The 15,938-nt window shown below is 48.6% G+C and overlaps 1 long non-coding RNA gene across 2 annotated transcripts in view; it reads right to left on the bottom strand.

The window, feature by feature from the left end:
* LOC146867820 (uncharacterized) overlaps positions 1 to 10,761 on the bottom strand; it is a 71,849-nt gene extending 61,088 nt beyond the window's left edge. For both annotated transcript variants that reach the window (XR_014962283.1, XR_014962282.1), the window contains exon 1: positions 10,074 to 10,761. This is a non-coding gene — a long non-coding RNA (uncharacterized LOC146867820). The remainder of the gene's footprint in view (positions 1 to 10,073) is intronic.
* Positions 10,762 to 15,938: the final 5,177 nt, after the last annotated feature.

The following is a 15,938-nucleotide window of genomic DNA, read 5'->3' as shown; positions in this document are numbered from 1 at the left end:
TCCGCTGTAACACAAAGGCAGGTAAATGAATATAACTACAGCACTACCTTGGAGCTTTCTTCACTTCATTCCCATCCACACACCTACCGGGATTAAGGTCAGCCTCCTGGAGTATGGCCTGCAGGAATAAGTAGGTATAACTCTGCACGACCCCCTTATGATCGGTTCCCAGAGGAGGACTCAGATACACAATGTGTAAGTCACTTTACAGGCTGAGAACAACAAAGATAGGTTTCATAAAAGAGGTAAGGGTGTGATTCCTCATATGCTTATACAAAGTGTAGGAAGGTCACGTACCGTGACTCTTAAGTAGGTAGGTGGAAAACCTAATCCACTGCTCAATGGTCCTCGCAATAAATCACCCTAGGATGCCTGATGCGGGTCTAAGAGAACATAGGGTAGGGACAAGTAGTGGATGCGCCAAGGAGGCTCTTGATGCTAGAACTGGGGTGAGAGCACCAAGTCTGACTCCAACTAATGCACAAGACGTGGAGTCGCTCCAACAGGAGGCGTAAACACAACACAATACAAGCCTGATTCTGGAAGTAGCAGGCTGACAAACAACACGACACAACACAAGCCTGATAAGCAGGGGTAGGGTTTAACAGGCTTACATACAATCTACCACAACTCTAGCCAGAGGGGTACATTCTGGAGAGGGATATCAGCAAAGGAGCAGTGCAGGCTATGGGAATTACTAATCGACAGCCAACTTCAAACTCCGAGGTAAGGAGCGACGAGTGACGGGCGACCCCCGCACTGCTAAGTAACACTTAGATCTTACTTGGCAAGGCGCAACACGCTTGGTCGCTCTGGTGGAAGGAGCGCCAACACGCTCGGCCGCTCGAATGGAAGGAGCGCCTCTAAGTTTCGCCAGCGGGAACAGCGATAGTAATCCCGGAGCCGGGACGCGTCTGAATCGACTCGTCCGCGGCTTCGCGCTGGAAAACAGGAAGTACGAGTAACCGGAAGTCAGGCAACAACGATCAAGACGGAACTGGGGCTCAGAGCTAGAACGCGAAGCGGCGTCTGCACGCCCTTCGTCGTTTAAATACACACTGCACCCAGGGGCCGGACCGCGGGGCATGACAGCACACTCCCCCCACAACGCCCTCCCCCTGGTTTGGGTTTATGAGGGTACCTAAGGTGAAACAGCCGCACCAACCGGGGAGCATGCACGTCAGAAGCTGATACCCAAGAGCGTTCCTCCACCCCGTATCCTTTCCAATGCACCAGATACTGGAGGGTCCTGCCCGATAAGCGAGAATCAATGACCTCCTCAACCTCATACTCGTCAGTATCTTGAACGGAGAGAGGAGCGGGCCTCTTGGGGACACGCGTACCAGGTACAACAGGTTTGAGCAATGACACGTGAAATACAGGATGAATCTTAAGGGACGCAGGTAGTTCTATCTTCACTGCCACCGGATTGACCAGCTTTACCACCTTGTAGGGTCCGATGTATTTGGGATTGAATTTGCGAGGACCACTGAGTTTAATGTGTTTCGTGGAAAGCCACACCTTATCCCCTGGAGCGTATATAGGTTCCAACCTCCTGTGCAAATCAGCCCCCTCTTTGTATCTCACTTTGGCTAACTCTAGATCTGTCAATGACTGCTCATGTATGTCGTGTAACTTTTGTACCAAGTCAGTGGCAGCGGGAGTCGGGCTGTCAACAGGAATCCCTAGAGGTAAGAACCTGGGATGAAACCCTTGAGAGGAGAAAAAAGGAGTCAGTTGGGTGGAAGAATGAGGGCTGTTGTTATACGACATTTCTGCCATCCACACCCACTCATCCCACTCAGCTGCAGATTGTAAAGCTTGAATCCTCACATATTGTTCGAAGCACTGATTGACCCTCTCTGTTTGGCCATCCGTCTGGGGATGATGACTGGAAGAGAGTCTAACATCGATCCGTAACATCCCACAGAGATTCCTCCAAAACCGAGACACAAATTGAGCCCCCCTATCAGAAATTAAGACCGAGGGAAGACCATGGAGACGGACAATATGTTGCAAGAAGACCGAGGCCAAAACTGCTGCTGTGGGTAACCCCGTCAAAGGGATAAAATGAGCGGTCTTTGTGAAATGATCCACCACCTCCAGCAAGGTGTTATTAAGCTTTTTGGTCAGCGGTAGTTCCACGATGAAGTCAAGGGAAACTGTGTGCCACGGGCCGGGAGGAGAGGCGAGAGGGAGCAGCAGACCCACTGGTTGTAGATGAGAAACCTTGGATTGTGCACAGACATGACATGACTTCACATACTGTTCTATGTCCCTCACCATATTGGGCCACCAAAAACGCTCACGTATAACCTTGGTAGTTTTCTTAATGCCTGGATGTCCCGACAAAGGGTGTGAGTGATACCACTCCAATACCTGAGTTTGCAAGTCAGAAGTGGGCAACACCACCCCTCCCCGAACACACACAAAACCATCTGTCTGAACCCACTCCTCCGCCCCCACAAAATCACACATATTCACAGAGAGTTGACATTCACGAAGCCTATCCCGAAAGACATTCTCCGTGAGCACCCCCCCTACGAAGCACCGCTCAGGGATGACCAGGGGCACGGCAGTGGGCACTTCGGGAAGCTGAAAACCCAACCGGGACAGGGCATCGGCCTTACCATTGCTTCTCCCAGGGCGGAATCTGATGGTGAAGTCGTACTCACAAAAGAACTGAGTCCATCGGAGTTGCCTCATGGACAGGGCTCTGGTTGACTTCAGATATTGGAGGTTGCGATGGTCCGTGTACACTACAACTGGGAAACGAGCACCTAATAGGTACTGCCGCCACTCATCAAAGGCCTTCTTGATTGCCAGGAGTTCCTTATCTCCCACCGCATAGTTATATTCAGCAGGAGTGAACTTATGAGAAATATAGGCTACGGGATGGCATGCCCCCGTCACCGGATCGGTTTGACTCAGGACCCCTCCCACTGCCACTTGGGAAGCGTCAACCTCAACTACATAAGGCAAGGCTGGATCCGGATGACGTAAGATTGGAGCGCGCGTGAAGGCCTCCTTCAAACTCCGAAAGGACGAGTCAGCAGCAGCCGACCAGACATAAGGAACCCCCTTTTGCAACAAGGTAGTAAGAGGATGTGCCAACTCTGAGTACCCTTGAATAAAACGCCGATAAAAATTGGCGAAACCCAAGAATTTCTGCAGGTCTTTAACGGTACCCGGTGCCGGCCAGGAAAGGACAGCCTCGACCTTAACTGGATCCATGCGAAGTCCCTGTGGGGAGACAATGAAACCCAAAAAAGGCACTTCACGTGTATGGAAGGTACATTTCTCTAGCTTGCAATATAAGTCATGTGCCTGCAACCGTTCCAGTACTTGTCGGACGTGGTCAACATGTTCGTCCATAGACGCGGAGAAGATCAATAAATCATCTATATAGGCGATGACATGGCGATCCAGCATATCCCAGAGTACTTCATTTATGAAGAATTGGAACGCAGCAGGAGCGTTACAAAGCCCAAAGGGCATTACTAAATACTCAAACAATCCGTATTTAGTACAGAAGGCAGTCTTCCATTCATCTCCCTCCTTGACACGCACTAGATGGTAGGCGCCTCGCATGTCCAGTTTGGTGAAATATTTGGCATTGCGTACTCTGTCAAGGAGGGAGGCAATCAGAGGCAAAGGGTATCTGTTCTTAATAGTGTTCTCGTTCAATCTCCTATAATCAATGCAACACCGAAGACCCCCCTCACGCTTAGGAATGAAAAACAGTGAAGAGGAGGCTGGAGATCTGGAAGGCCTGATAAACCCTTTCTCCAACATCATATCTAAATATTCTCGGAGATATACATTTTCTTTCTCAGTGAGGGCGTACACTCTACTGCTCGGGATACGTGCTCCTGCCTCCAGATCTATCCGGCAGTCATATACCCTATGCGGTGGAAGAACGTCCGCCTCCTTGGCATCAAAGACGGCGCTCAAATCACTGTAGCAGAGGGGCAACTCAGGTATGGGTTCAGTCTGATCTTCCACTACGGTCGGGTGCGCAGGAGCTGCTGCAATCCGAGACTCAGTAAGTGCAATGCGCCGAAACGTGAGAGTGGCGGACTGCCAATCAATGATGGGGTTATGTGTCTGCAACCAGGGGATGCCTAAGAGCACTGGTATTTGAGGGGAATGGATCAAGTCAAATTCGAGAGTTTCCTGATGGTCGGGATCTATATGCATGTGGAGACAGACCGTCCTGTGGGTAACCGGGCCAGAAACAAGAGAACGCCCATCTATTGTAAAGACCGTATTGGGTACCTCTTTCTTGATGCATGGAACTAAATTGTCCCTTGCCCATCTTTCATCCATGAAATTACCCGAGGCCCCAGAATCGATCATGATGGCTACATGTAACCCTAGCTGTGCTACCGAGAGATAGGCTGACACATATAAATGATTAACAGGTCTGGGTTCAAGTTCGGAGGTGGAGACTGTCAATTCAGATTCGCCCAAGATTCCTGTCTCCATGCATCCCAGGCTTTCTAGTTTCCCGAACTCTTGCTAGACGTTGGTTTAACAGGGCAGGACCGCAAAAAGTGGCCGGCCTTCCCGCAGTAGAGACAAAGTCTGTTGGTTCGTCTTCTTTGTCTTTCCTCTGCTGTTAACGGCCCTCTCACTATCCCTATTTGCATAGGTTCGCTCTCATCCAGCCCTTTAACCGCCTCTACTACCTTGGTCTTGGTGGGGACATAGCGTGACTCTCCCTTCCCCTTTTCTTGCTTCCGCTCCTGAATACGATGTTCTATTTTTACCGCAAGGTCTATCAACTCAGGACAGGCAGTGGGGAGGTCCACTATTTGCGAAAGGGCATCCTTTAAATCATCACGCAGCCCTCTGTAAAATAGAGTACCTCGCTTTTCCTCAGGCCAATTGGACTCCACCACCAGTCTTTGGAAAGTAGTGATGTAGGACACCAGGTCTTGACTACCCTGCTTCAAAGCCAGTAACTCAGAGTCTGCGGAGTGTGTATAAGTGTGTTTATCAAATAGTTTGCGGAACTCCCTTTTGAAGGCTTGGTAATCATACAACAAAGGGTCATCACGGGTCATCTATTAGAGGTATGGCCCAGTCTGCGGCCGCCCCACTAAGATAGGAAATCATGAACGCGACCCGGGCCTGATCAGTGGGGAAGCAGGTGGCTTTACAAGAGAAATGTAACTGGCAGTGACTGAGAAAGGCAGCGCACCGAGAAGTATCCCCTGAGAATCTTTCTGGCGGAGCTAATGGGATGGAAGTAGGGGTGGTGACCTGTATCACAGGGTTGGTGGCGTCTACTCTCCCTCCCGCGGCCCCCATACCTTGACTGCGCTGGAGGTTATCTAGTCTAGCGGACAGGGCCTGGGTTTCTGCCTGCAAGTTGCCGAGCATGCCGGCAACATCAGCAAGCGTAACCACACCAAGTTCCATAACGCTCGGGCAGAATATTCTATTAGGCTTCGCATTCTGTAATGATTGCGGATGTTCTGCAGGAGCGTCCGGAACGTTGGAGAAAGTCCACAGTCGTCCCCCACGTTCCTCTGACTCTATCAAACACTAGAGTACGAAGGTCCCGCTGGGGAAAACAGGGAAACAAAACAAGGATAGGTGGGGGAACACAGGCAGGTCTTGAAGGATGATTCTGGCAGCCGAGATAGCAGGAAGGAATAAACGAGCCTCTCCGCTGTAACACAAAGGCAGGTAAATGAATATAACTACAGCACTACCTTGGAGCTTTCTTCACTTCATTCCCATCCACACACCTACCGGGATTAATGTCAGCCTCCTGGAGTATGGCCTGCAGGAATAAGTAGGTATAACTCTGCACGACCCCCTTATGATCGGTTCCCAGAGGAGGACTCAGATACACAATGTGTAAGTCACTTTACAGGCTGAGAACAACAAAGATAGGTTTCATAAAAGAGGTAAGGGTGTGATTCCTCATATGCTTATACAAAGTGTAGGAAGGTCACGTACCGTGACTCTTAAGTAGGTAGGTGGAAAACCTAATCCACTGCTCAATGGTCCTCGCAATAAATCACCCTAGGATGCCTGATGCGGGTCTAAGAGAACATAGGGTAGGGACAAGTAGTGGATGCGCCAAGGAGGCTCTTGATGCTAGAACTGGGGTGAGAGCACCAAGTCTGACTCCAACTAATGCACAAGACGTGGAGTCGCTCCAACAGGAGGCGTAAACACAACACAATACAAGCCTGATTCTGGAAGTAGCAGGCTGACAAACAACACGACACAACACAAGCCTGATAAGCAGGGGTAGGGTTTAACAGGCTTACATACAATCTACCACAACTCTAGCCAGAGGGGTACATTCTGGAGAGGGATATCAGCAAAGGAGCAGTGCAGGCTATGGGAATTACTAATCGACAGCCAACTTCAAACTCCGAGGTAAGGAGCGACGAGTGACGGGCGACCCCCGCACTGCTAAGTAACACTTAGACCTTACTTGGCAAGGCGCAACACGCTTGGTCGCTCTGGTGGAAGGAGCGCCAACACGCTCGGCCGCTCGAATGGAAGGAGCGCCTCTAAGTTTCGCCAGCGGGAACAGCGGTAGTAATCCCGGAGCCGGGACGCGTCTGAATCGACTCGTCCGCGGCTTCGCGCTGGAAAACAGGAAGTACGAGTAACCGGAAGTCAGGCAACAACGATCAAGACGGAACTGGGGCTCAGAGCTAGAACGCGAAGCGGCGTCTGCACGCCCTTCGTCGTTTAAATACACACTGCACCCAGGGGCCGGACCGCGGGGCATGACAGCGTGTTGGCACTGCCGTAATAAACCGTCCAGATTTTGCTTTTCACCAGACTCTGATCATGTGGCTCTGAGAGACCAAGTGGTACATATAATTCAGTGCAAAACAGGTGAAAGTTCTGGCGTGAGAGTGCATTTTCGAAATGGGTACAGCTTCAAATTCTTGGTACTTAATAATGACAAATAAAAAATATTTAAATGTATGAACATTATGGCTCAGGGCACACAAAGAAAATGGGAAAGCATACATGAAAACATAGGTTCAGATACTGACACAGGCAGTGCTTAATGTGTAAAATATTAAGTGCAGGTGCTCAAATTCTTTTAGGAGACCACACCCACTTTACCTGGCTCCACCCACTTCCTTCACTGGCTCCACCCACTTATTTGTCTCCACCTACATTCTCAACTGGCACTGCTGAAAGCCAGATGTAATACCCGATCTGAATTTCAGCAAGGTAGCCTTCCTCAGGTAAAGGTTTAATAGGAGGTTCCACCCGCCCGAGAAAATTTTGTGAAAAATGAATTCAAAAAGTGCATTTAAAACACAATTGCAGAATAAATTGGCTGAAATGACTAATGCACTGAAAGGGAACACCTATAATTACTACCTTATGGCCTCCCGTCTTCCTCTTGTTTATGCCCACGCTCATAAATAAAATGCCATCAAAATGACATGCCAGAGCTAAGGCAGAGAAAGGACTAACACTTTGAAGAAAGGAGAGAGAGCATTAGGCAGATGATACAGGGCAGTGAAGTTGGAGTCAAGGATGATGCTAATTTTGAACAAAAAAAATCCAGGAGTTTGTCACAATTGTTGTGATGCGCAGGGGATGTTCTTTTGGGCATCTGGGTTAGACACTTCTTGAAAGATGTTGAAGGTTTCTCTTGTTCGGTCAGACCTGCTAGATGAATTTTGTAAATTAAGAATTTTTGGCTCTCTTTATGGTACTATGCAGGACTTACAGGTATCCCTTAAAGAGGGCTATCTTCAGTTAAAATAGTCTTGTGCAACTTGCATTATGGGTTGAGACTGGTTTGTTTCAGTTCCACTGTCACCACATTGGACCATCTTTAGTGGAATTAATGCCAAATTTAGTGTTTCTTGTTTTGGCTGGGGCCAACCTCGCAGAGTGCAGTGATGTATTGTGGCATAGATTGTCCAGTAAGGCTTCAGTATCATCCTAGTTGAGCAAGTTAGTTGTAACAACATTCTATGTTTCCTCAAGCTCCTCTGTGCTGACATATCTGTAACACTTGTATGGCATAATTGCATATCTCTTTCTTTTGAAACAATGCAAGCATTCTACAAACCTGTGTCCTAGTTCATTCGTGCATATCATATGGAAAAATCTGGCATGAATGCTGCAGGTGTCATCAAGTCGAACCTAAAAGATAGCTGACTTAAGATGTGCTAAATGCTAATCGTTGTGTATGTGACATTTATGTTTTTGAAAGGCATCAAGGAGGTTGGTGGATTGAGGTCAATGATGACAAATGTAACAAAATATGCACTTACTGGCTCCCTCCATGGTAATTACTTGCAGCCCAACACAAGACATGTGTTGTTTACTCTGTATCAAAGTTCGATTTTCATAAAATATATAATATAATACATAGTGTTTGAATCAATTGACTATTGGAATTGAGGCCTGGAAATGTTTCCTGGTAATGTTCCCTGGCGTTACATCGGGTGGTACACTATCAGCATTGGGTTTTTATTAGTACTCCAGTCTTTACATTTTACCCACATAAGGCTGATTTATGAAGGAGGTTTGCGGTAAAAAAAAAGCTGTGATTTTTAAAAAGGAAACAAAAAGTATGGATGTGAGTAAAGGAAAAAAACATTATTGAAAGGAAACGTGGAGAAATTGTGACAAAGGGAAGGAAACCCCATTTATGTCAGCCTCAGCAAACTGGAAATACGTTTTGTATTATTTCATGGGCACACATTCAGAAGCCATTTTTTGTTTGGGGAATCTCCTTAAAACTCAATTTTATCATTATCTATTAAAAAAGGTTTCTTGAGCATTACCTCCCCTTTAAACCTCTAGGGACGGAGTCCTTTATCACTCACCGGTGCCTTACAGGAATGGTCAAGAGGGAGATATTTTCATTTTCTGGATACTCCCTTGTCTGGCATTGATAAGCAGTGCGACAAGTTATCACAGGTGGGCAGTGCAGTGGTCGAAGTGGGCGGGATCGGCAGGGCATGGTGTGCCCCTACTTTTTAAATTTAATAGAAATTGTTCCCCTACTTTTTTATTTCAAAAATGCGTCCCCGGATGCCAAAAATAACCAAGGCCTATGGATAAGGCCAACAGTTCCCCTACTTTTTTTCCCCCACTTCGACCACTGGGGCAGTGTGATAGGCTGACACCAGAGGGAACCACAAGGAGCTTGCACCAGGTAAGTGCAAGGACCCGTCCGTCCTCATCCTACATTTCCCTTTGCTCCGTTTCTATCTCTCTTTATCGGGCTTGTGGCCTGAATGCTGAGGATCATTAATTTGCACATAAATTCAATATCCCGTCCCAGGATTAGACAATTCAATCCTTTGTCGTTGCTAGTGATTGTCCCGTCACACTGTGCAAAACAAGCTTGCATCACCCAGGGCCAGCCACACACCGAAGCTTCCAGAAAAAAAACGATCAAACCTTTCACTAACTTTTAAAGACATCACAGAAACGGAACATTTCAAAATAAACAGATGCCACCTTTCAAGTGACCCCAAAGAAGCTGCAGTCAGAAAACATTTCCAAACAAGCAGATGCGACTGTAAAAGCAGAGTTGGTAACTTACTTGGTTTACTGCCTTTTTTAGGTCTCGGCTAGCGATGGCTGCGCTTGCGCAGTCTCGCTCGCGAGACATAATGACTTGGGTGAAGAGGGGCTTGAACCCGCCCCTCTTCTTCCCTGTTCTCCATTGGCTGGCCTAGTAAATGCTGGCCAGCCATTGGAGAAGAGGTCCCGTCACTCTAATCCTGCCCCGTCCTTTTCGGATCGGGGGGCGTGTTTTTTGCGAGAAGTCTCAGGGAGGAGACAACAGCAAAACACGCCCCCCAATCCGAAAAGGAGGCTGCGTTTCTCCGAGGCAGTTTTTCGCTGCCTCGGAGAAAGGCGGTGGTGTCCCGGCGTTGCTCCCTCACCTGATCTCCTTGTTCTTATTGAAATCCCACAGCTCTTGTATTCACCAGCCCTTCTTTAACAATAGTGCACAGTAAGATTTGTAAATATGCATGTCTTTTATTTTAAAAAGTTGCGCTCGTTTAAAACTAATATTTTAAACATATATGTAACATCTCATTTACCTCGCTGTGTCTCATGTGAATTTTATTTCTCTCCACTAAAGAACGCACGTGTTACCCCGGGTAGAGTCGCTGCCTCTTCTCTGTGCCCTCAGAGGCGGTATTTGCTGCCTTGTCCAGTGTGCAACTAATTGTGACCCCAGTCTGGAATTCCTGCCTGCTTTCCGAGTCCCCAAGGCTACGGGATCTGCCTCCTTTGCATGGGTGGATCCCGGCAGCTGCCTGCTCCAGAGCAACAGGTTGCAGCGTGTGTGGTCCCAGGCTGGAACAGCTGCCTGCCTTCTCTCCCCGTGACCCCAGGCTCGAGTTTCTGCCTGTTTTCTCTGTGTGCCCCAACATGAAGTTGCTGCCTGCTCTCTTTGTGGTCACCGAGGAAAGTTCCTGCCTGTGCTCTTTTAGATCCGCTGCCGCCTGCTGGCTGAGAGCTCCCAGCCGGCGGTGCTGCCTGCTCTCTGTGTGACCCCGGACTTCGGCTCCTGCCTGCTCGGTGTGTGTAAATACGAGCTTGGAGGCTGCAGTGGATGTGAGAGTGTAGATCAGGCTGTGGGCTGCCGAAGATCACACGCAGCCCCTCCCCCTCGCCTCCGGATTGGTTTCCCTGTGGCTCACATTACCCTGAGCAGGGCTGCTCTTCCCACCGCTGTGCAGCAGTGTGAGTGACCGAGGATTGCAGCGGTGCTGGTGGTGGGCGTCTGTGGGGCCCCTCCCCACCGGCACCCCCACCCCCTGAAGTGTACGCACCTCAGCTGGAGCTACGGCTTGTCAAACTTCACTCCCCCGCCCCTCCCTCCTGCACCCCCGCCTCCAGGGCCTCTCAGCTGGCTCCTGACCCCTTCCCGCCCCCGAGGTGGCACTTGTACACACTCACGGGAGCCAGAAAACCCTCCTCCTAGACTAGTTCTCCATTTATTTGTCTTTTTTCAGTTTTATATAGCGCGAACTCCACGGTATTCTAGCGCTCTATACCTGTGCCTACACAAGGCCAGTGTTTGTTTTAAAGGTAACGGGGATATTAAATGATGTGCCCAGAATCACAGGCTGTAGAGCCGGCGCCGAGACTCAAGCCTGGTTGCACAGTTCTACACTCAATAGCTCTATCGCAATGCCTCATCTTCTCCAGTTTTGTTCCCAATATTGGTGATAGTTCTGGCTTTCACGGGCAGTGCAGTTGTGCTACCGTGTGCTTTGCCTGTGACCCGCCCCGCGGCCACCAATCTAAAAACAGAAAGTGCAACACCGGGTCAAAGTACTGCCCGAAAAAACATATTTAACACTCATAAGCATTAGAACATTTAGAGAGTATGATTCGTAGCTCGAGAAGCATGCTTTGCACACCAAACCGCTCAGCACTCTGGGACTTGTAGTTTAGCATGAAAACAGTACAACGATAACGTGAATGCGGAGAATCAAATAAAACGAGGGCTGGACCAGCTGTTCGCGACTGAACTGGCCTAATTTCAGAGCTATGCCTAAAATTATAATTCCTGTACAGTTTTCCCAGGTCCATGCGCGACTAGTTCTGCCAGGTCAGTTATTTTGCTTAGAACTGTAAAGCGCTCCAATATCTTCGGGTCTAGCTAGGCGCTTTATAACACTAAAAAAAAATCTTGGCCATTTAGTCTTGGGTTTATACGTGGTTAAATGAGACTGCAAGTCACAGAATTGCAAGGAAAACCTGGCCTGGCCTGACATGTCACTCAAGGACCTGCTAAACCTAGCAGCTATGTACATGTAAGATGCGTGGCTATGAGAGAGAGGACAATTTATATATCAGTCGCATTGGATCGAACAACTAGATGTTCTTTTGATTTTTGCAGTAACTGGGACTTTCAGTGTTGTGTAGTGTATGTGGTGTTGGTGTGTGCGGCTGGCTTTTAGTGGTTATTGGCTTTGATGTGTGGTGGTTGTCTCTGTTGTTGATGCGTTGTGTCTATATGGTAATAACCTTTGGGGTTCATTGATAATGCTGCTAGGTTCAGTACTTAATTTGTGCCAGTGTTTTCAGGGGGTGGGCACTGGCACTTAATTGTCAACACCGGCACATATGATTTTCTGACACTTGGTGGCGCTGTTTTTCGAATTTAACACAGCAACAGTTGTTTATTAATTCAATATTGATTACAAAAAAAAATATTAAAAACCTGCCACTCAAGTCATTCTTATAGTTTTAAGTGCCTGGAATAGTCTGAATTGTCACACTTGTAAGACTGTGATGGTTGGTTGTTGTGTTGGTACTGCCAGTGGTAGAGCTGGCGGGGGTGCAAGCTGCAGTGGCTTCTTGAAGAGGGCCCTGGCACATTTTTTCTTTGACAAATTAAGCACTTTGTGATCTTTGGAGGTACCGCTTATGTCTGGCGTTTTTAGGTCTCGGCTAGCGATGGCTGCGCTTGCGCAGTCTCGCTCGCGAGACATAATGACTTGGGTGAAGAGGGGCTTGAACCCGCCCCTCTTCTTCCCTGTTCTCCATTGGCTGGCCTAGTAAATGCTGGCCAGCCATTGGAGAAGAGGTCCCGTCACTCTAATCCTGCCCCGTCCTTTTCGGATCGGGGGGCGTGTTTTTTGCGAGAAGTCTCAGGGAGGAGACAACAGCAAAACACGCCCCCCAATCCGAAAAGGAGGCTGCGTTTCTCCGAGGCAGCTTTTCGCTGCCTCGGAGAAAGGCGGTGGTGTCCCGGCGTTGCTCCCTCACCTGATCTCCTTGTTCTTATTGAAATCCCACAGCTCTTGTATTCACCAGCCCTTCTTTAACAATAGTGCACAGTAAGATTTGTAAATATGCATGTCTTTTATTTTAAAAAGTTGCGCTCGTTTAAAACTAATATTTTAAACATATATGTAACATCTCATTTACCTCGCTGTGTCTCATGTGAATTTTATTTCTCTCCACTAAAGAACGCACGTGTTTTATTGAGTTCATTTCCTGGGGCCTGGATGCCAGGGCCTTCTCCGGACGGTGCCCTCAGAGCCCCTCCCTCTCCTCCACAAACACCCATGAATCCAATCTTTGTCTGCAGCTCTGGAATCCCTTGCACGGTCGGGGGCTTCGGCGCTATGCCCACCTTACTCTGCGGCGCTATGCTCTCAGCGCCGAGCTGGCCTTTGGGTGACTTGGGTAAGGTATCTGCTCTGTCCCCGGGGTGGCCACGGGCGCACCTGCTCTCAGGGTTTATTTTACAGCCAGAGGACAATAGACCGCGGTTTTTACACACATCTTAAAGACAACTAGCGTCTTGCCGGGGGCTTCCGGCCGCTGCATCGCTCCCACCGGACCCCGATGCAATAACGTCGGCCGGATACTGGCCCCAGGTAGCGGAAAGATCTCTCGGCCCCCGGGACTGCGCTTAATTAAAGACCACAGGTATTCCTGGGGGATGCGCAGAGCGCACGGCGCGCCAGCTGCGCGCCGTGACATTAAACAATCCTATGAGCAAACATTGGGCCTCGCTGCTGCACCTGCGAAATGTTATTACATACGAGTGTTGCGTGCACTGAGGAGGTACAGAAGCGTGCCACGAAGGCGAGGGGCCAGGCCTCGTCTGCGCCGTCCAGCGCATCTCTGAGCCAGGCACAAGGAGGCCCCGCGCAGTCTGTGGAGTCACGAACCGTGAGGGGGCCCCAAGCGAAGTACATGGAGGGGGGCCCATGCTCTGCTCCCAATGAGGAGCTCTCCGTCACCGCCTCTCGCTCGCGAGACATAACAAGCATTTACAATGCAATGGTCTCGGCATTGGTAAAGTTAGAGCTATTGGCATTGCTCATGACAATGCCGTTTCTTTACATGTTTTAAAAACAAAAACATAAACAAAAATAATGTCATGAGCAATGCCAATAGCTCTAACTTTACCAATGCCGAGACCATTGCATTGTAAATGCTTGTTAAGAGGAACGCTGCTGCGCTGCGAACTGCATGACATGCTGCTACTTCCGTGAATTGTTCCGGACTGCTGGTGCGTAGTACGTGCGTGCGTGCCTCATGACGATATTGCGGGCAGGCGGCAAAAGAAATTTTAAGAAGGTTGCGTACGCTGCTGTGGCTGTACAGGACCAAATCCAAATCCAGCCCAATCAGTGGTCCGCCCACCAGTTAAACCGAGGGAAGGCATGGATATATTATCGTCTCAGCTATTCAGCGGAAAGAGAGTTTCAACAGTCCACTACATTGACTCACACTACACAAGTTGTACAGTTGTTGATGTGAGTTTGCCCTGACATCTAGACCCGGCCCTGATAAATAAGTGCCGGTGGCGCTAAGCACTGGAAAGCACCGGCACAAATTAAGCACTGGACACAGGGTCATTTAGACACGTTCGGACAAACTGGTAAAAAATCTGTGGTGATAATTTCACTTACGTCCCAGCCGGTCCACAAAATGTTTGTGGCCGGTGTACACATCTCTGCCAAATTAGAGCATAACAAGAGCAACAGAATAGAGAACAGCAAGTGCAACTCTGTATTTAACCTCACTTTGGTTAAAAATGTCCAGTTCGGACCTATCGGTTACTATGATATAAGATAAAAAATAATGCTGGGAAGCCTTAGAACAAGGAAAAACTCGTGGGGGGGGGGAGGGGGGCTGAATCTTTAAGCAGTAGGCAGAGTGGAGCTGCAGGGGCTCTTAGAAGGGGTGAAACAACAGCAAGGCCTCATTAACATGCAAATGGTCTTTTAAAGACCTGTGAAGTGCACGGGTGCGGCTGTGTGGGCGCCGGGAAGCTGTCTCAGCCCGGGCTGCCACACACGAGGGGTGGGGGGGTTGAAGCCCTGTGATTCCAATGGGTGTTGCGCGTCTGGTCGTAACCGACCCCTGGATGTACTTTGAGTATCACTGTCCTAGAAACTGTTGTTAACAAAGCATGAAATCCTCTTGGGAAAACATAGTGTCCGCCTTTTGTTCCTAAGTTGTAAATATGTAAATGTCCACTGAGATGAGACGCTCCTCTAGCTTTGTTGTTTATAGGATGCCCACGTCCATGATAATTGTACAAAATCAGGCAGACTCTCGTGACGTCAGTGCTGAATGCCGCAGTGTTGGGTGAATACAGTGTACCAGAGCGAGCTCAGCTGACCCAGCCCCTAAGCCTGCCGTAAGCAGCGCAAAACGTGCACTGCCACTAGCTTGCACAGTTACACAGTGGTGCTAATTACAGCACTCCAGCTTGACAGCTGAGGAGGCTAGTAGAAATGCATGACTTTGCATTTCAGTGTGGTGATGCGGACCACCACACTGAAATGTGTTAGTCTAGTACCTGATGCGTGGTACTTGGCAGGGCTGAGGGCGCGAAACGTCCTCAGTACATCAGCGGCAGCCTCCAAGGCTTTGTTTTATGGTGTTGGGTGGGGGAAGCTGAACTAAAGAGCCTCCGGCTATAATCAGCAACAAGCCACACCCCCTTTGAAGCCCCGCTCTCTCCTCACACGAGAAAGGAATTCATAAATTGGCAGGTCTGCAGTAAACAGCCAGACTAACTGTTAAAGTTAGCAGTGAATGAAACAGGATTGGCACCGTCCTCAGAAATTCAATGCAGTTTGCGTGACAATCTTGGGTGCTTTAGGGGATGGTAGGAAAACTCTGAAATGCGTTTGCTTAACCCGAGATGTGTGGCACTTGGCAGGGCAGTATTGATAGTATATGCGTCAGAAATCAAATCAAATAAAATTGTTTTACTGTCAGTGTTGTATATAGTAATTATTACATTTTCTATGCTTGTTTTATTTAGCACGTCTTTCGTGTTTGGTTTAGCATAGTTTAACATTATTCGTTTAACCTTTTATTGTGATGCAATTGAATCGAATGTCGGGTAGGATATTTATATGACGTATTAGCTTGTTTCTGCGTCTGTTGATTGCCTGCTGTGCTTGGTACCGCAT

Source organism: Triturus cristatus, chromosome 1_2 (genome assembly GCF_964204655.1).
Source record: "Triturus cristatus chromosome 1_2, aTriCri1.1, whole genome shotgun sequence".
Taxonomy (NCBI): Eukaryota; Metazoa; Chordata; class Amphibia; order Caudata; family Salamandridae; genus Triturus; species Triturus cristatus.
This window is presented reverse-complemented; position numbering and strand designations above follow the sequence as displayed.